The sequence below is a fragment of the Piliocolobus tephrosceles genome, chromosome 7, assembly GCF_002776525.5.
Source record: "Piliocolobus tephrosceles isolate RC106 chromosome 7, ASM277652v3, whole genome shotgun sequence".
NCBI classification, from domain to species: Eukaryota; Metazoa; Chordata; class Mammalia; order Primates; family Cercopithecidae; genus Piliocolobus; species Piliocolobus tephrosceles.
The window spans coordinates 58,273,625-58,294,179 of record NC_045440.1 but is presented as its reverse complement, the minus strand read 5'-3'; positions in this window follow the sequence as shown (position 1 = coordinate 58,294,179).

Sequence of the window (20,555 nt, the reverse complement as noted above, 5' to 3'; positions counted from 1 at the left end):
CCAACTCGCTGGCCTTCCAGACATTTATTCAGCACATATTAAATGACAAAAGTCTCAAGTAAACTCCACTAGAAGCTAATTACCATTGCCGACCCCTGAGTAGAGAGCAATCATGCACCTGCAGATGGTCAAATGTTAGTCATAGGACCACATGAGTAAACAAGCTATTTAGATAGACTCCTCTACATTCCTATGTTAATTACCCTTGCTATAGTTCAAAGAGGATTAGGCTGCCTTCAGCCATAATTCTATCCTGAGGCTTTTCCAAAAATCTTCTGGTCTTCCAGGAAGGTTTAGTTCACAATTTTTCCCACTATCCTGACTGAACCCCTCCATCTCCCCCTTTTCTGTTTTCTGCATCAGGCCTTATTGATTGGAGAGTGCAGACATGCACAGCAACAGGTTTGTCAGGCATGATGGTCATTGCTCTTATTCTGGCTTTGCATCCTAGAATTAGCTAATAATGTAAGACAATCATGAGTATAATTAGCTGTGGCTGACTACCACAGTTACTACTTAAGACTGTCATTACAGCAGTTTCTACTGTTACTGCTTAAGACCGTCATTACAGAAGTTGCTACTGTTACCACTTGAGACCATTATTAGGACTAAATGAATGGATGAGTGGACAAAGATAGAAATGAAAACCAGCTGGGTGCGGTGGCACAAGCCTGTAATCCCAGCACTTTGGGAGGCCAAGACGGGCAGATCACGAGGTCAGGAAGAGACCATCCTGGCTAATACGGTGAAACCCCGTCTCTACTAAAAAATACAAAAAAGAACTAGCCAGGCAAGGTGGCAGGCACATGTAGTCCCAGCTACTTGGGAGGCTGAGGCAGGAGAATGGCATAAACCTGGGAGGCGGAGCTTGCAGTGAGCTGAGATCTGGCCACTGCACTCCAGCCTGGGTGACAGAGCGAGACTCCATCTCAGAAAGAAAAAAAAGAAAGAAATGAAAACCAAAGAAAGAGAAACTGTTTTAAAGGAAAGGTCACATGGGGAGAAGAAAGCTCCCTGCTTCTAGAGAGCAAAGGCAGCCCCTGAGTTTCTATTGCCCTTTGTATTTATTGGGTAGAATGAGCAGGGAGGAAGAGGTAACAATTGGTCAGTTGCTTAATTGATCATAGGTTCATTTTGTTACTGACAAGATTCAATTATGCCTAATCATAAGAAACATTTGTGCAGCCTCCAACATCTCCTCTGTTTTTAAATTAATTGAGCAAGGCCATTGCAGACTGTGCAGCCCTTAATTGCCAGTTTGTGATCCAGCTTCATTTTTCTTAGCCCTTATTCAAAATGGTGTCACTCTGGTTTGAATGCATCTTACATATTTCCCCCTTCCCTTTTACAAGAGGACCCTTAATCCTAAGAGTTGCCTAAGGATGAAGGTCTGTCTATGGCAACTTCTTCATGCTGAACAGGGGCAATGATATTTCCACATAACTATTAGTGTCTCTTGTATTCAGGGTAGAGAGGAACTCAGATAGCATTGGTCTGTTAAGCATTGATTGTACCTCTGAATTCCAGCAAAAAGTGAAACCCTGGTGCTCCAGCAGTTTCTCAGCTTCCTGTGCTATTTTCTTGATCTGTCCCCAGATTATAGGGGTTGAAGTCAACATGACTCCAGTCTGTCCTTGTTCTGTCTTCACATTCAGATTCAACTGGCTCAGGGCTCGTACTGGGGTAACCAGGCCTATAGTTGGAATCCATGGGTCCCTCCAGTCTCCATGGTCATGCACATGCTGAGGGCACCCACATGGCTTGTTCATCTCCTGCAAAAACACAAACATACCCTCATCCCCACATTAGTAAATCTACTGAAAAAAAAGCAAAGGTTCTTTGCTGTAGCCAGGAGGCATGCCGTTGCTGAGCATTTGTTCTACAAGCTGTAACTCAGTTTTTGCCTCTTTGGTTAATTACCATGGGGTAAAACTTCCCACTGATAATGAGAAACAGGCTCTTTCTGATTAACAGAAGAAACAGAAAAAGCAAATCGAGGCTTATCCTTCTTTTAAACAATCCTCAAGATCTGTTACCACAGAGACCAGTCTCTCGCTCCTGTATCCATAAGTCCACAAAACTTTTCTTCCATATACACTACACACGTGAGCTATGAGATGCTATTGTGTCCGGAATTGGTGGGTTCTTGGTCTCGTTGACTTCAAGAATGAAGCTGCGGACCCTCGCAGTGAGTGTTACTGTTCTTAAAGATGGTGTGTGTGGAGTTTCTTCCTTCTGGTGGGTTCATGGTCTCACTGATTTCGGGAATGAAGCTGCAGACCTTCGCAGTGAGTGTTACAGCTCTTAAAGGCAGCACATCCAGAGTTGTTCTTCCCTCCCGGTGGGTTTGTGGTCTCACTGGCTTCAGAAGTGAAGCTGCAGACCTTCAGAGTGAGTGTTACAGCTCGTAGAGGCAGCATGGACCCAAAGAGTGAGCAGCAGCAACATTTATTGCTAAAAGGGAAAGAACAAAGTTTCCACAGCATGGAAGAGGATCCGACTGGGTTACCACTGCTGGCTCAGGTGGCCTGCTTTTATTCCCTTATCTAGCCCCACTCACATCCTGCTGATTGGTGCATTTTACAGAGAGCTGACAGGTCCATTTTGACAGAGTGCTGATTGGTCCATTTATAAACCTTTAGCTAGACACAGAGTGCTGATTGGTGCACTTACAATCCTTTAGCTAGATAGAAAAGTTCTTCAAGTCCCCATCCAATTAGCTAGACACAGAGTACTGATTGGTGTGTTTACAATCCTTTAGCTAGACAGAAAAGTTCTCCAAGTCCCCACCCATCCCAGAAGCCCAGCGGGGTTCATCTCTCACTGGACCTAGTCCAGGCACTCTGGCAGCTCAGAGGGAGCTCTCCCAGACAATCAAGAGGAAAAGAGGGGAAGCGAGAAAGAAACAGAGACCCGCCATCGTGGCCAACGAACCCATGAAGAGGGAACGGTGGTCCATGCAAGGGACCCAGCCCCTGATCAAGCCCAGAAGGTGCCATGCCCACCCGGAAACTCCACTGGCCCCCATGGCTCCTGCCTGTACCTCTCCCTCCACACCTCCTCATGAGCAGAGGGAGCCGGCTCCAGCCTCAGCCAGACTCAGAAAGGGGCCCCCACAGTGCAGCAGCAAGCTGAAGAGCTCCTCAAGCATGGCCAGAGTGGAGGCCAAGGAGGCGTTGAGAGTGAGAGAGGGCTGCTGGCACGTTGTCACTTCTCATTATGGGTTGTGATGGATAAATCTCCTATTTTTACTTCCAAATCCCTGACCTCCTCGCTGCTTCTTGCATAGAAAGGGGTACAATTTACAGGGAACAAGCAATAGTTGAGCAACATATTCTCCTGGTTCAAAAACCCAAAGATCTTGTGACATTAACACTACCTGAATTTCTCCTTCACAATCAAAATCAACAACTCCTGGGCCTGTAGGTTAAGACAGTTTTGCCCAAAATTAATTCCATGTATCCTGTTGACAAAGGTCTCTAGATACCAGTGTGAATCTTGGTGAGTTTGTTCTCCCAATTAATGTAGCCTGTTCTCTAACTGGTAGATCTAATCTTGAGCTTATAGGTGTTCCTGGGGAGAGGGAATCAATGTGCCTTCGGAAACCCACCCCTGAAATGGAGTTGTGGCCTGGACAGGGAATGCCCTCATAGTTTGAGGTGCTTGTGTCCAGGCTCCCTTCTCGTTTCCAGGGACGGTGATGTTTTGATGAAATTTTGAGTGGCATTGATTAGCTCAATGATTTCTTTTATTGCAATGAGGGCAAAGTCCTGGTATTTCTTCTGTTGAAAGGGGAACTGTGTTATAAGATCCCTTCTTCCCAGAGGTCTGACGGCATTCAAACGTCCAATTTTTCTACACTTATAACACTTTCCCACTTTAGGGCTTAACCTTTGGCTTCTTTTAGATCTGTCAGTTACCAAATTAGCCATTGCCTGAGTCAATACTGCAGAGCAATGAAGCTCAGTTCCCACATCTTGACAGGCTTTGAGAAAACCTTCCGAGTTCTCTGCACATCTCACAGGTGCCAGTGCACATTTACAATCCACAAAAGCCAAAGCTAAAGTTGGCTTTTCTATAGCCACAAAAGAAGATGGTACAAGCCAATTTTCATCTTCCCTCTCCTGTTCACCACCCTCAATAAGTGCTGTAGGTGGGGAAAAAAATTTCTTAAACCCTGAAATAAAAAAATGGTATGTACTAAACTCCAAACAAAAAAGAGAAAAGAAATAACCAAATCTTTCCTCATGTTACCCTGATTCAAAAACTTTCCATTCTTTGTACCTCTAGGGCACTGACCATTACCTTTTTAGAGCACTGACCTTATGTTGCTGCCGGCAGACTTGTAACGGGGTTTCTCATTCATCTGGTTGGTTTTAGTTTTTTCTGGGTTTTAGCTTTTTCTGTTCCAGCACACCTTCCTCATTCAAGTCTCGATAGGACCTTATCTGTCCCTGTCTGTCCCTGCAAATCTCTGCTAGTCTTTGCTAGTCTGGACTTTTGTACTTCTCTAGGGCACTGACCAGTATCTCTTTGGGGCACTGACCTTATATTGCTGGTCTTTGCTAGCCTTTATCTATCCCTAACTCTCCCTATCTGTCCATATGGTACCTGTTAGTTCCTGCAAGTCCCTGTCTTTCCCTACCTATCTCTATTTGTCTCCTACTTATCTCTACTTACCTATCTCTACTTACTTATCTCTACCTGTCCCTGCAGGCCTCTTCAGCTCCCTTCAGGTCTCTTCAGGTATCTGTTTGTCCCTGATTGTCCTTCATGTCCCTGTTCAGGCGCCACTTGTGACTGACTGCCACAGTTACTACTTGAAACTATCATCACAGCGTTTACTATTATTACTGCCTGCGACCGTCATTACAGCAGTTACTACTGTTACTGCTTAAGACCGTCATTACAGCAGTTACTACTATTCCCACTTGAGACTGTCATTATGACTAATCGAATGGATGAACTTAGAAATGAAAACCAAGGAAAAAGAAACTATTTTAAAGGAAAGGTAACATGGGCAGAAGAGAGCTCCCTGCTTCTAGAGAACAAAGGCAGCCCCTGAGCTTCTACAGCCCTTTGTATTTATTGGGTAGAATGAGCAGGCAGGAGGAGGTAACAACTGGCCAGTTGCTTAATTGATCACAGGTTCATATTGTTACTGAAAGGCTTCAATTATGCCTAATCATAAGGAACATTTGTGCAACCTCCAACAATTAGCAACATTTTTTCCAGTCAAAGAGTGACCCCCTCCTCCAGGAGCAGGGATCTAATCAGGAGAGATGATCTTGCACACCCTTCCAAATGGCTGTTTGTTGGGTGTGTAGATCTCTAGTGTGAAAGGAATCTAAAATTTTAGTTTTAAGTTGCGTTACATCTGCTGTTAAATTGTCATGAAAAGTTTCTTAGAGGTGTTGTTTCACCTCATCCCAATTATGTATTGATTGATTCCATGGTAGAGAAGTGACACAGATATGTTTATTCTCCCAGTTGCAGTTTAATTGCTGTCAGAATGACAGTGCATCTTGTTGCTCCCCAACGTATTCCAAAGCAGCCTTGAGGGCTTTCAGATATGCAAGAATTTTTTAATCTGTACCCTGCTATCTATCTATGCCATCTGTAAGTCCCTGCAGGTCCTTTAGAGTCAGTTCCTTCATCTCTGATACCAGGTTGGGTCCCAGCCACACCATTGTATGGTTTGATGTGTTATGCTGGAATCCAAAGAGGACCTAAGGGGGTGTGAACAAAAGCATGCCCTCTTCCCCAATTAGACACATTTTTGGCCAGATTATCTACAAAGGCAGCTGTTTGTACTGATTCAGTAGTAGATGCAACAGCAACACTAGCAGTTGCCAGGAAAACTATGGCTGAGACTATAAAGGCCATAAGTGTAACTATGAATCTTTTGTGTGTGACCTGGGACAGGGCACGTTCTCAGGTGGCAAGAGCAGAGGAACCTTGCCCGTCACATGTCAAATTGACTGGTAGGAATGCCTCAGATTTTCTCCTTAATACCATGACCCTAGTAATATTTAGATCAGATATATTGTAATTAGTGATGCATGAGGCAAATCAAGCCTATCACTGTACCTGGGTCACAAAGGCAGAGTTTTGGGGTGAAATAGAAATATTGGTTCCCATGAGGAAAATATATGGATGGGTAGTGCAAATTAGGCACTGATCAGTGTGATTATGAATGATGGTTATAGTATAGTTGTTAGTGGAATTATGATATGTCCTATGCTAGGTTTCAAGGGAGGAGCCAAGATGTCCTAGGCACCTAGGTGTCTTCAGGTGGCATGGATTTTACTTGGGGTCTGGGATATCCTATCCCCCCATTGGCCCAAATCATAGGGGAATGGGACATGGCTATGAAACTGTGATTGATGCCATGATGGATGAGGACATTAGTAAGGCTGCCCTGCAAATGGCCATGGGGGCTCCAGTCTAAGATGATATAATTGTCTAACTGGAGGCTATGCATTTGTCCCCTGTGACAGACCTCCCAGCTAAAGTGAAATCCATTACTTTCCAGGCTTTTTTCTTTAGCACAGGAATGATTGTTTGGAAAAGCAGCACTGATGGCATTACCTAGTTTGAGGCTACCTGCAGCTAAGGTTGTTAAGGCATTTCCTTTGCCATGATGTAGTCATAATTGTGTTTGGGCAGATACACAGTAAGGGTTAGAACCTTTATAAATTACACACAGTGGGAGGATAGTGGATTGATATGTAGTGTTACCTGGCACCTTAATCCAATGTGTGCCATTAGTGACGGACCCCACTGGAGGTAAATCTATCCCTCCTAGCCAAGCAGTTACATTATTATAGGCTGGGAAGGGGATGTCTGCCCAGGTGATGGGGCAAAAGAAAGGCAGATCTAAGATATGAGCCCAGTAGAGTGTAGCAGGTACAGGTTGCAGACAAAGCAAGAGCATAAAAAGGATCAATACCCTACATGAGTTGCAATGTACAACAGAAAGCATAGCAAGGAACAAATTATATGGAGTAAATGGTGTCTGTGTCCAGAGCAGGATTCGTTCAGCCTCCTGAGTTGACCTCTTCAGCATCCCCCAGGTAATGTCTGAGGCTTGTGTCATCCACGGAGGCCACATTGTCCAGGGATGCAGGTCCCGTAGTGTTAGTTCCTTCATCTCTGGTACCATGTTGGGTCCCAGCCACACCATGGTATGGTTTGACGCATCATGCTGGAATCCAAAGAGGACCTAAGGGGGTGTGAACACAAGCACCCCCTTAGGTCCTCTTCCCCAAGTTAATATTTCATTTGGACCACACCATTCATTACTGTTTATGTATCTCCATAAAACTGCAGGTTTTATGCCTAGAGAGGTTTTAGCAAAGTGCTTTTCTACAGCTGATTGAAATTTGCCATCTAAATTTGGAAAATTAAGGGTAAAAAAAGGATTGTGCCAATAGTGTTTCAGGGTCTTTACCCATACTCCCCCTTTTCTGTTTTTTGGGCATATTTCTAAGAGTGAAGTGGGCACATTCTACTATGGCCTATCCTTGAGGGTTATATAGGGTGCCTGTGGAATGTTGGATATTCTATGTGTGACAAAAATTGTTGAAATTGTGAGCTGGCATAAGCTGGACCATTATCAGTTTTAATTTTTGTGGGCTGTCCCATAAACACAAAAGTTAAGAGATGTTTAATGACATACAGGGTTGATTCTCCAGGCAAAGCATGGGCACTAATTGAGAATTGGTATTAATGGATACATGTATATATCTAAGTTTTCTAAATTTAGGGACGTGTGTAACATCTGTTCATCATAATTGATTAGGTTCTAGTCCTCTAGAGTTAACACCTGTGGAAGAAGGGGATGTGCCTGTGAGCTGGCAATCTGGGCATTGTAGGATAATTTGTTAAGCCAGTCTCTGGGTAAGTTGAAATTGTTTAGATAAGTTTCTCCAGTTCTGGTGGGAAGATTGATGTGATTGAGTGGCTTGGTCAAGCAGTGATGTCATGACCTGAAGGTCTGCTTGTTCATTGCCATAAGCCAATGGGCCAGGCAGAGAGCTGTGGGCTCAAATGTGTGTGATAAAAATAGAATGTGTGTGTTGATCTAGCAATTGCTGAAGTCGAAGAAAAAGAGCCCACAGGGTGGACTCGAGAGTGAACTTAATTAAGGCTGGTTCAAGGTTCTACAATAAATAAACAGAGTAAGCCAAGTCACTCACAATATTTATGGGCTGAGTGAAAAAAGTTTCCAAGGCTAATATCAGGGCCCCAGTCTCAGCTCTCTGAGTGCCAGTAAACCCAGATCAAGTGATTTAATTATGTGGTCTCCAGCAGACTGCTGCTTTTCCATGTTTACCAGAACCATCAGTAAACAGTGTTAAAGCATTAGGTATGGAGGAGTGAACTATTTTTTGTGGGCAAGATTATTGGAGTATGAGATAAGATAAGAAACGGAGTTTATCATCAGGGAGGACATGCTCTATTTGTCCTGTGTAATCAGAGAAAGCTATTTGCAGATTGATAGATACTGGCAATACTGTTTCTAATTGCTTTTTACTTAAAGGAATCCTGATGATGTCAGGGTCATAATCTGTCAACTGATTGCATCATTTGCAGCCTGAGTAGAAGACTTTAGTAATTAACCAAATATAGGGAGACAGTGTTTTAGTCCCAGAATGTGAGCAAAAAACCCATTCTAGGAAGCATAGCCTGGGGGCCATGTGTCCTATTAATCCTGTAGGGGACTGTTTGGTGGGAAAAATAAACAACTGAATTGAATACTGTGGATCGGTATTCAATCAGGATCGATCTAGCTGCCTCTGAGAGATGGCTTGCTCTATTTCCTCAATTTCCTTTTTGCTGCAGGGGTTAAATATCTGGGAGAATCCAGGGCTGTATTGCCCTTTAAGATAGAAAACAGGCTTTACAGCATATCAGTAGATATGCCTAAAGTGGGGCAGAGCCAAATAATATCACCTGGTAATTTCTGATAATCATTTAAGGTGTGTAAGCTGATAGTATTTAATGTAAACTTTTGAGGTCTTACTGACCAGGAAGTTAATATGTACCCAAGATATCTCTAAGGAGAAGACATCTGTACTTTCTCAGATGCAGTGACTAAACGTCTTAGCTGTGTATTCTCTATGACAGGGGTGTATAAATTCAAAAGTATTGACTCTGTTGGGGCTACTAGTAGAATATCATCCATAAAATGAATAACCTTGCAATCAGGAAATTATTTTCTACTGGGGAGCAAAAAGGAAATTTACATGATACTGACACATGGTAGCACTGTTTGGCATTCAGTGAGGAAGCACTTTCCAGTGAAATTGACAAGCTGGCTTTTCATTATTGATAGTGGGTATTATCAAGGCAAAATTTTCTCTGTCTTCTTCTGCTAGGGGAATCATATAAAAACAGTCTTTTAAGTCAATAATGATTATAGGCCAATCTTGAGGAATTGCCACAGTTATGGGCTTTCTGTAATTTCTCTCCTTTTAGAGGTTACTGTTTTACTTAAGTTAGATTTGGAGGGAGTCATGTTAGGGTTAGGAGAGAGATAACAACAGTGGCCATTATCAGAGGTCTTTTAAATTCTTACATTTTACTTAAATCTTAGCAGATAATTATAATTTGGGATGTCTTGTGTATACAAGGAAAACATGAAATTTTGCCATGGGCCACCTGAGGAGCTGGAGAGCTGAGCAAGTGGGTCCCGGGGCAGTAACTGCTTTGTGCTTGTTTAGGTGCTGTTGCTTTTTATTGGCACTGCTTCTTTCTGTGCCACTCCCTATCCCCACTGCTGGGCGGTTGCTGCTGGCCGGGTGGACCTTCTCACTAGAACCTCCTGCCCCTCCCCAGCAGGCCAGCTCCAGCGTGTTGGAACTGGCTCCTTGTTGCCAGGGCCATCACCATGCAGGCCAAGTTCCCAGGAGCATTTGCTGGCTTGGGGTTCACAAGCTTCCCTGCTGACGAGCTTTCCCTTTTGCTTACTGCTCGTTTGACTGCATGGCTCAGGCCTCTAATGCTTTTTCTCATCATTTTATAAGCATTAAAAGAAATGGGTTTGTATACTTGATTGCCTTGCTGATCTTGCATTACTGGGCAGGCTAACAGCTCCCTTTTTAATGCCACTTGCTTAAGACAAGGTTTTATAGCTGGAGTGTGTTTCTTGTCTTTTTCTCTACTTATTGGATGAGAGGGCTCAGGCAAAACTTCTGTTTCCTCTTAGTTATTTTGGCCCAGTGATATCTGCGCTGTGGGAAGAGGATGCAGTAAGGCAGGTGATGGTTCCTCCTGCTTCCCCTTTTTAGGCTCTTCTGTGTATAATGGAGACAGGGTCACCTTAATTAAAGCCCATAGTGTTAGAACTGTTACTGAGACCTGTTGCTCTTGTGTATAATGTTGTTTAAGATTTCTCCCCACTTGTTCCCAGAGCCCTACATCTATCATTCCTTCTTTTGGGAACCATGGATTATAGTTTACAACAATTTACAGTAGGTCCCTTAATTGAGCCTGTGAAACTGAGGCTCCACTAGCTTTAAGCAGCTGTTTCAACACTTTTATATACTGTTTCCATTGAGCTGATAACTGTTGTCCCATGATGAAACCTCAGTCTGAACAATTCCCCCCAAACTTGGAGATTCTGAGTGGGCACCAATGACTTACTGATTACTCAGTGACTGCACAGTCCTTTTCACCGCTGTTTTCAGGGGGTCCATTGTGCTTCCTTCACTGTGTTCCTCACATTGGGCACTATCTGCAGGGATCCATCCCACAGACCCTGACCCAACAACAGATGAATAACGTACACTGACACAGATATTATGCTTGTCAGTCTGGCTGAGAGTCAGGCCACTTACAGACTCCCAGGAGAGTGCTGTAAAGAGCAGAAACCATGTCCCTGACTCAGTGGCCTTCCCAGCATTTATCTGGCACACATTAAATGACCAAAGTCTGAAGTAAACACCATTAGAAGCAAATTACCATTGCCGATCCCCTGAGTAGAGAGCAATCATGCACCCACGGATGGTCAAAGGTTAGTCTTAGGACCACATAATTAAACAAGTTATTTAGATAGACTCCTCTACATTCTTATGTTAATTACTCTTGCTATTGCTCAAGGAGGATTAGGCTGCCTTCAACTATAACTCTATCCTGAGGCTTTTGCAAAAACCTTCTGGCCTTCCAAGAAGGTTTATTTTACAATTTTTCCCACCATCCTGACTGAACCCCTACAACTACAAGGTAGTGTTATTATTTATATTTAAAGCAAAGCAAGTGAACAAGCTGAAGATCCATGCACATCTCCCAACCCAAATAAAAAGTGATTATTTCTGGAAAATGAACTTTTAGTGATCTGTCATTCCCCTTTCTGTCATTCCCTTTCACCCATGATGCTGGTGCTAGGAGTGTGCAAAGCCAAGTTTTGATTCATCTTAGAAAATTCTGCGTAAGGTTTCAACCAACCCGTTTCATGAAGATGCTTGTTTACACTTCATATCATATGTGGCTGAGAGTGAACACAGAACTCAAATGTACAAATTCATAAATCTCATTTTGAGAGGCACTTTCAGTTGAGGGACATTGAACAAGTAAGCTCTTAAATATAAAAGTAAACATGGACAATAAATGTAAATATTTGTACACAATTATAAGTAATATAGAAGCTATCAAAATCCAAGTTCTTTTCCTGTCCATTAGCACACAGCCAGGCAACATTTTCCATCCTCCCTTGCAGTTAGCCAGTACAGAGTCATGGGTTTGAATTCTAGCCAAGGGGATATAAGAAGTGATGTGCACTATTTCCAAACCCACCATTAATACTTCTCATATGATATCCTCAGGGCTCTTTATTTCCCTGGAATGGAGAGGCACTCAGGGAAACCTTGGAATAAACTTTCTAAAGTTAACAGAGCTTCTGACAGCCTGGTTCCCTGAATGTCTGCATGGAGAAAGCTTGTCCTTCCAACCTGTCCATCCACCCAATGCAGTTATATGATAAAGAAATATCCTTCTATTGCATTTGAACCATTATAGATTTTATAGCTTACTTGTTATAACAAATAACCTATGGTAACTAATAAAGATAGTCATCTAAAAGTTTCCAAATGTATTCATGCCCATTTTTTAGACTACCATAAACATTAAAACACCAAATTACAGAAATGCTCATTGAAAATGCGAAGATTTCAGTGTAAGAACTATTATATTTGTATATATGAAAAGTCCTGTGTGATCTAGCCCAAGCAGGCTCATTTCTCCACATATTCCCACCTTATCCACACCAAACCACTGAAAACAAAACTCTGCTTTCATAGAAATCCTGATACCCCTGCCTACAATGTTTTGTTTCCACCTCCACTGATTGCCCACAAAGGTTATAAGTTCCTGTGATCCTGTGCCTAGTCTAAGAAGATTTTTGTGGTCTTTCTTCTGTAAAATCATTTCTGTGGGCCAACATCAGTAATTCACAGCCCCTTCTATTTTATTTCTAACACACATGCTTGGTTTAAAGAAAGTAAATACCTTTTAATATTAGATAGCTTTTTAAAAAAATTCATGTAATGGGTACAGGATAAATAATGAATAGACTTAAATGGTGATTATCCCCCCATCATCTCTTGCTAGGAAGACTCCTGAATGTCTGGGTTGGATTTTTCTCCTGATTCATGTGACTGAGAGAGAACACAGTGATTATTGTTCTTCCTGGATTGAGGTCTGCTGCACAAGGTCTCACCTCTTTTCTGGACAAGGAGGCTTGAGTTCTATCCTAAGATACATCTATAATATGAACTGCACCAGCTCAACCTATTTTCAACATGAAGCCATTCTACCATATCCTTCCCCATACTCACATTTGTGTCTTCAGAGCAAGGCCAGCTTCCCACAGGTTCCTCTTACCAAGGAGGCTACATCAGATGGAGATATATCAAGCTGAGCTGTGATTCGTGGGGAGCTGTCATGTCAGAATGGGTCTTATTCATTTGCTTGTTTCTCCTATAATGCCACTGAAAGAGAAGTTGTCCAGATCCTCTTGGCTCAATGACTTTATATTGCTTAGGTCGATAACTCTATTAAGTCACATCACTTTGGGGCAGGATTTTTCTGGACATTAAAAAGTTACTTATTGATTCATAAGATGTTCTTGAATCAACAGTCATTATCTGAGTATTTACTTTCCTCCTAACTTTGTATTATACAATTTTAAAGTTGAAAATTTGAAATAATAGGACAATAAACATCTATATACTTACTCCTGATTCAATAATTACTAACATTTAGCAATAAAAACACTTATCTATAGATATGTGTTTTTGTTATCTTTGCTAAAGCATTTAAAAATGAATTGCAGCCCTATGACATTTCAGTCTTAATACATTAGCACTCATTTCCCCCAGTTGAGGACATTTTCCCATATAATCTTAGAACCATTTCACATCTAAGTTAATTAATGATTTTCTAAAGGCCTATAATATATAGTTTATATTCCAATTTCCCTAATTATTCTGAAATAGTTCTTAGAGATTATTCTTAAAAATAGGAACCCTATACCTTATATTTAATTATTTTCTTTTAATTAAAAATCTCATATACAGCCATTATGAAAAACTGTATGAAGTTTCCTCAAAAAAATGAAACTAGAACTACCAAATGACACATCAATCTCACTATGGGTATTTATCTAAAGAAAATGAAATTCGTATGCAAAAGAGATTCTGCACTCCCATTTTTTTTTTTTTTTTTTTTTTTTTTTTTTTTTGTGGCACTATTCACTATAGCCATGGTATGGAATCAACCTAAGTGTCCATCAAGAGATAAATGTATAAAGAAAATGTGATACATATACACAAAAACAGAATACAATTCAACCATAAGAAAGAATGAAATCCTGTCATTTGTGACAGCGTGAATGAACCTAGAGGACGTTATGCCAAGTGAAATAACCAGGCACAGAAAGACACATACCACATGGTCTCACTCAAATGTGAAATCTTTTGAGTGATCCCATAGAAGTGGTGAGTAGAACGGTTATTACCAGAGGCTGAGAAATGTGGGGTGGTGGAGGCATAGGGAAAGGCTGGTCAAAGGGTACAAAGTTAGAGTGACATATGAGGCCTAAGTTCAGGTGTCCTACTGTACAGTAGGTTGACTAGAGTTAACAATAATGTATTATATACATTTCAAAACAGCTAGAAGAGAGGATTTTAAATGTTCTTACTATAAAGAAATGATAAACATTTGAAGTGATGGATATGCAAATTATCCTGATCTGGTCATTGCACAATATACACATATATTGAAACATCGCATCATACCTGATAAATTATACAATTATTACATGTCAATTTAAAATATAAATAATTGTTTCCAAAACCAAAACATCTCCTTTGTCTTTTCATGGTGAAAATGGAGAGAGTAGGTTCTCTGTCTTAGAGAACATTCTAAGTTTTTCTAAATGTCTACTTTATTTCCTGTAAGTTGGTCTTGGTAGAAATATGGTATAAATGATGTTGGGTATTTCATACTGAATCATGAAATATATACCTTTATGTTGACCCACTCTTCTTAAAGCTGAATTGGATCATTGTCCTAAACTGGTGCCCACCAGAGAGATTCACTGTAAAGGCAGGCTTCCCCTTTGTGATTACGTGGGACCTTCTGCTGGGAACTTTGCCAATATTCTGTTCAATAGCTATCACTAGTGATTTTAATATATTTTATTGATTTTTGCTTGAATTAGTCATTTTATTGATTGTTGCAAATGACGATTGTCTAAATATTTAATTTAATTCCTTCTGAATTAAAGAATCCTACATTTATTAGTTCACACACTCACACGTAGTTTTATATTAATAACAGCTTTTGTCTACCCCTTAGGAATAAACCATTTTATATTTTAGCTTCTCTAAAATTGAGGTGCTTCTTACAATCAACTGAATGGTTACTGTGAGTTAAGTAGCAAATATAATGTACTTTAGTATAAACATTCTATTGACACTTTCTGGTAATATCAATGAAAGAGCAATATCAAAACATTTTAGATGCTAAGAAATGTAGCTATCCACCTGAGATGAACAGACTCTGACCAAACATGATAAAGTATCACAATTTATTTATTAAAAGCAGCAGAATGTCAATGTACTTAGATAAAGGATTGGATATATAAGTTATAGTGTCACAAATGTCCACTGGCCTTTAATAAGCACAATGAATATAATAATAAATCCATTAGAAGATATAATATATCAGGTCTGGAGAGGCTTGACTCAGCTAAAATATTTTGTTGAGAAGAAATGAAAAAATATTTCATCTAGTTCCACATCCACAAAGGTGTCTTATATTAATTGATTGTAAAGACAACACCCTTGCTTGCATCAATTGACTGTAAAGGCAAACCTCTTTGTGAATTTGTTTTTCCTGTAATATGTAACATAACCTCAACAGAGATGTACGTGGTCCATGTAATCAAGCCCGAAGAGCAAAACTCTCAGCATTTTTGTATTCACGTTGATGACATTTCTGAGTGCACGCTTGGAGACGTCTTTTATTCTGTGAACTGCGTGCAGTTTTTGCCCAAGCATGCCTGTGATGAATAGGACTGGGAGGTAGGAACGAGCCAAAAGAGATCCAGACACAGCCCCTCTGGGCAGAGCCCCCACCTCATGTTCTTGCTTCCTGATCCTGTCTGAACTTTCCTAGGCACTGAGCGCTCACTGATTTGCCAGACAGTCCACTGAGTTTGTGAAATGCTCAAGATATAAGGGTGTGATCTTTTATATCAAGTGCAAAATTATCTGTCTGTAGTTTTTGCTGATTCATTCAATCCTACTCTCTGGAGCAATACCAGTTTAACACTTTCATTTTATTTTAGAAGGAATTCATGCCCCTGCATTCCCAATGTTAAGCTGTGCAAAAAAACTTCCTCCCACCATTTGCTATGGAGCATCATTTCCAGATGTGTCTGTGGCTTCAGTGGTCCCCTGAGGCTTCACCCTAGTTGGCCAAGGTCCTACCAACAACATGACGCCAGAACTGTGCCCACCTGACAGTAGACAGGTTGCAGGTAGACAACCCATGGCTCCTGTTCTGCGCCTGGCTTCCCTACAGCACATTCAGCTGTGTTATGTTTTGTCAATGATGATAATAGAAATGACTGATCACTTGCTATTGATCAGACTCTGTGTTTTGCTAACACTGGCTCATTTAATTCCCAAAATACTGTGATAAAGTTGTGTAATCATTTTCTATTGCTGCTGTAACAAATTGACACAAATTTATCAGTTTAAAACCATGCAAAAAAATGTTTTACAGTTCTATAATTTGGAAATCCTGCAGTGCTCTCACCAGGCAAAAATCAAGGTGTCAGAAGGGCCATGTTCCTTTGTGGAGGATTTAGGGGAGAATCGGTTCCCTTGCTCTTTGAAGCTGTTGGCAGAATTCACTTTCTGGCTGTTGTAGGACTGAGATCCTGTGTCCTCGTCAGTGGTCAGCTGAGGGCCATTCCGAGCTTCTGGAGGCAGCCTGAAACTCATGGCTTGTGGACCCCTGACTTTATTTTCAAGGCAAACAGCAATGGGTCCAGTCCTTTTCCCACTTGAGCTCTCTCCTGTCCTGGCATCTTTTAACTGGCTCTTCTGCCTTTCTTCTTCCAATGTTAAAGGTCCATATGTTTATCAGGATCACCCAGATAACCCAGGATAATCTTCCCATTATAAGGTCAGCTGATTAACAACTGCCTTTCCATCTGTAACCTCAATTCCCTTTGCCATGCAGTGTAGCACAGTCACAGGCACAGCACCGGGGGTGGAGAATATGGGGACCAAAATGTTGCATAAGTCAAGGAGGTACTAAACTGTCCAGAAGTATCTGGAAGGCATTCTAGAAATACCTTTCTTGGACATGGATTTCCCCAGATCAATACACCATTTAATAAAACTCTAGTTAGATGACAAAACCGATGAACTCTTACAGACTTAAAGTTGTAAAAAAAATCTTATTTGCTAAACCTCGATCTGAGTTTGTTAGTATGTTTATCCAATTATGGAAGAATTGGGGGGTAACCCAGCTGGACACATCTGGAGGCAACTGATAAGATCCCTGATCATGACGTGAGCTGCCACTAATGTGACTCTTATGCCTGTCATGGAACAGAGCACACAGCAGGGACTCTCTCCCTTCGGCAGGGTTGATATCGCTGTATATTCTGGGGTCTCCAGATGAGAATAAAGCTGTTCCTTGAAAAAAGGAAACACACAATTCAGTTGCCTGGGGGCCTAATGGATATCAGTACAAGCTCCCATTTCTCTGCTTCTCCAAGAGCATGATCCATTCCCTGCTGTGTCAGTGAGATAGCAGGGTACACTTTCATGTGCTGGAAGTGGTGACACAGGTAGGCTTGGAGTAATCCTGGAAGTGGTCACTTATGTATTCCTAGTCACAAGACACAAGCAACAGGCCTTAAGAAATGAGTTAGCTCTTAGAGAGCTTGTTCATTGTAGGTGGGAATGTAAAATGGTGCAGCTGCTATGATAAACAGTATGAAGGTTTCTAAAATATTAAAAATTTAAAAAAAGATTACCACCTGGCCTAGCAATCTCACTTCTGGATACATATCCCAAATAATTGAACACAGAGCCCCAGAAAGGTATTTGCACACCCATGTTTACTAACCTATTATTTATCATAGCCAAAAGGTAGAAGCAATACAATGTCTATTAACAGATGAATGGATTTTTAAGATGTAGTATACACATACACTGGAATATTATTCAGCCTTTGAAAAGAAGGAATGCTGTCAAGTGTTACAGCATAGATGAAAGTTGAAGGACATTATACTAAGTGAAAAAGCCAGTCACAAAAAGACAAATGCTATATGATTTCACTTATATGAGGTCTTTAAAATAGTCAAACTCACAAAAAGAAACAACAGTAGTAGACAAAGGCTGAAAAGGGAGGGAACTGGAAAGTTGTTGTTTCAGTTTTGCAAGATGACAAAATTCTAGAGAACAGTTGCACAACAATGTGAATACAGTTAATCCTGCTGAACTATACATATAAAAATGGCTTAGATGATAAATTCTATGTTATACAACTGTATTATAATTTTGGAAAATGTAAGGAAAAAAATGCATTAGCTCTTAATTATGCACTATGCAAATTCATTTATGCAAACTCATTTATGCACGGGATTTGACATTAATCATTTGGTTGATCCTAGGAAAGGATGTAAACTGAATCTTCTTAAATAAGATCAGTTTTATTCTTAAAAATGTTAGTATTCTTTGTGTAAAACTGATTTAAAAGATTTTATCTCTTCTGGTTATTTTTTCCTCTATAAGGAAACATATATTTTTAAATTTTTATCAATTACTATATCTATTTGTTAACATTTTCTTAAAAGTGTTTTCTCCAGATATTGGCTGTAAAAAATGTTGGTAAAAAGAAGAAGAGGAAGAAGAAGAAAGAAAGAGGAGGAAAGAGAGAAAGATGAAGAGGAGGAGAAGGAAGAGGAGAAGGAGAAAGAGGAAGAAGAAGAAAGAAGAAGAAGACGACAATGACGGTGGTGGCGGCAGTGGCAGGAAGGCAAAAAGAGAAGGAAAGAAGGAAAGAAAAAAATAAAAGGAAAGTAGGAAGGAAAGAAGAAAGAAAGAAGGAAATAAGAGAAGAGAGGAGAAGAGAAGGGAAAAGAAGGGAGGGAGGGTAGAAGGAAGGAAGGAAAGAAATAAAGAAAGAAAAGAAAAAGGAAAGAGAGAAAGAAAGGAAAAAAGAAAAAGAAAGGAAACAACACAAAGAGAAATAAATCAATCTCAGGTTGAGAAAATCTGCAAATAAGTACATAATTAGCTCTGAGTATCTTAAGGATTAAGTCAAAGAGGGAAGCACACTGGTTATGACAGAGGTAGGAGGCAGCCAAGGCCCAACCCTTGCAAAATCCTGCCTTCAAGCGTAGAACAGCCTGAAAGCTGAAAAACTGAACTGCCAGTCTGGAAGACTCTCCAACTGACCTGTGCTCTGGCAGGACAGGTTGGAGCCACGGGAAGTTCTCACCGTTTGCAAGGGGAAGGAGCCTGGCCCCTTCTATTCCTGGGTGGGAACCTAGGATTCAATCTGTGAGAAGAGGGTCTGTTAACAGGAACCCGTCTCTCGCTTTGCTGTATTGTTTTTCCTCTTTCCTTTTCGCCCATTACATTCCGTCCCCCCTCACCCTTCAAAGTGTCTGTGAGCCTAATCTTTCCTGGTTGTGTGACAAGAATCTGGATTTTCCTACGACCGTTACATATTTTTCATTGTCTTAGAAAATGAAACACGCTAGTCCATCAAAAAGCAAATGTTTTCTGGCTCTGGTGTCTGCGAGCAAGTTCTCAAGTGGGTGGATATAGTGACTGACATCCTGAAACAATATCCCTCCAGTAGTTTCACAAAGAAGTCACAGAATTTCTACTCACAACTATTTCTTATGAAGTTGAGGCACGCTGTGAGGCTTTGCTTTTGTGATGAAGAAACTTGAGACTAGACCTGACACAAGGATAGAACTCAGGGAACCCTGAGGAACAGGGCCCTTGGCAAATGTCAGTTGTCTCAGCTAGACTTTTGAAACGAACTGCATTCAGACAGTTCATAAGTTGAGTCTCTAATAAGAAGCTGAAGGACTGATAAGCAATATTGTAACTGACAGGAGATCAATACACTCCCGTTACCAGATGTGTAAGCGGCAGAGCACCCACTCATGATCACTGAGGCCAGAGGGGTTGTGTTCTCACCAGAGGGGAGGCCATCCCCTCTACCCTGGATGTAGCCATAGACACCAGCAGGTACTTTCCTCAGGTAGATTTCTTATTTTTCAAATTTGGATTTTTCCACCGGAATACCTGAAAGTCAATTTTACATCAGGATGGATCCGAATTGAATATCCCTGGAGGTTATTTCCAACCTTTCCATCATTATTTAAAGTGTACTTTTCCAAACCTTCCTCTTAGGCTCATTAACATTCACCTTTTCACTAACTGGTTTCATTTATTATACTTCAATAGTACTTTTTCTTTATATCGTACCCAAAATTATCAATATTCTTGTTATTAAAAATTATACAAATGGTGCATCAAAAGAATATTCAACATGATGCATTGTGAGAGATGACTAGTGATCAACAATGTTTTGTGCCTTGTAAAGGTTCTTGTGGCTTTGTCTTACTCACATGACTTCTAACTATTATCTTATTTATCTGCTGGGTATAGGTATGTATACAGGATCCACTAAGACTGCTGTTGTGTAAATGTATTCTGGTTATGTGACCAAGAAGTGAGTAGGATACAGCACCTCATAGAACAAGATATCTGCTGCTTCCTAAAGCATCCCTCTCTTAGGAATGACGACCAGATTGTAGGGAACTCAAAGAGTCCCTTTAAGTGGAAAAGCAAATAGATTAGGAAAACAACCACATGGTTTGACACACCACCAGTGGCTTTTTTTCTTTTTCCCTTTTCTTCTCATGATGTAAGAGAACAGTGTGCATTGTAAACGCAGAGATCTACCTTGTCCTGCTGCCACTCTAGAGTGCCTCGTATGTAAGA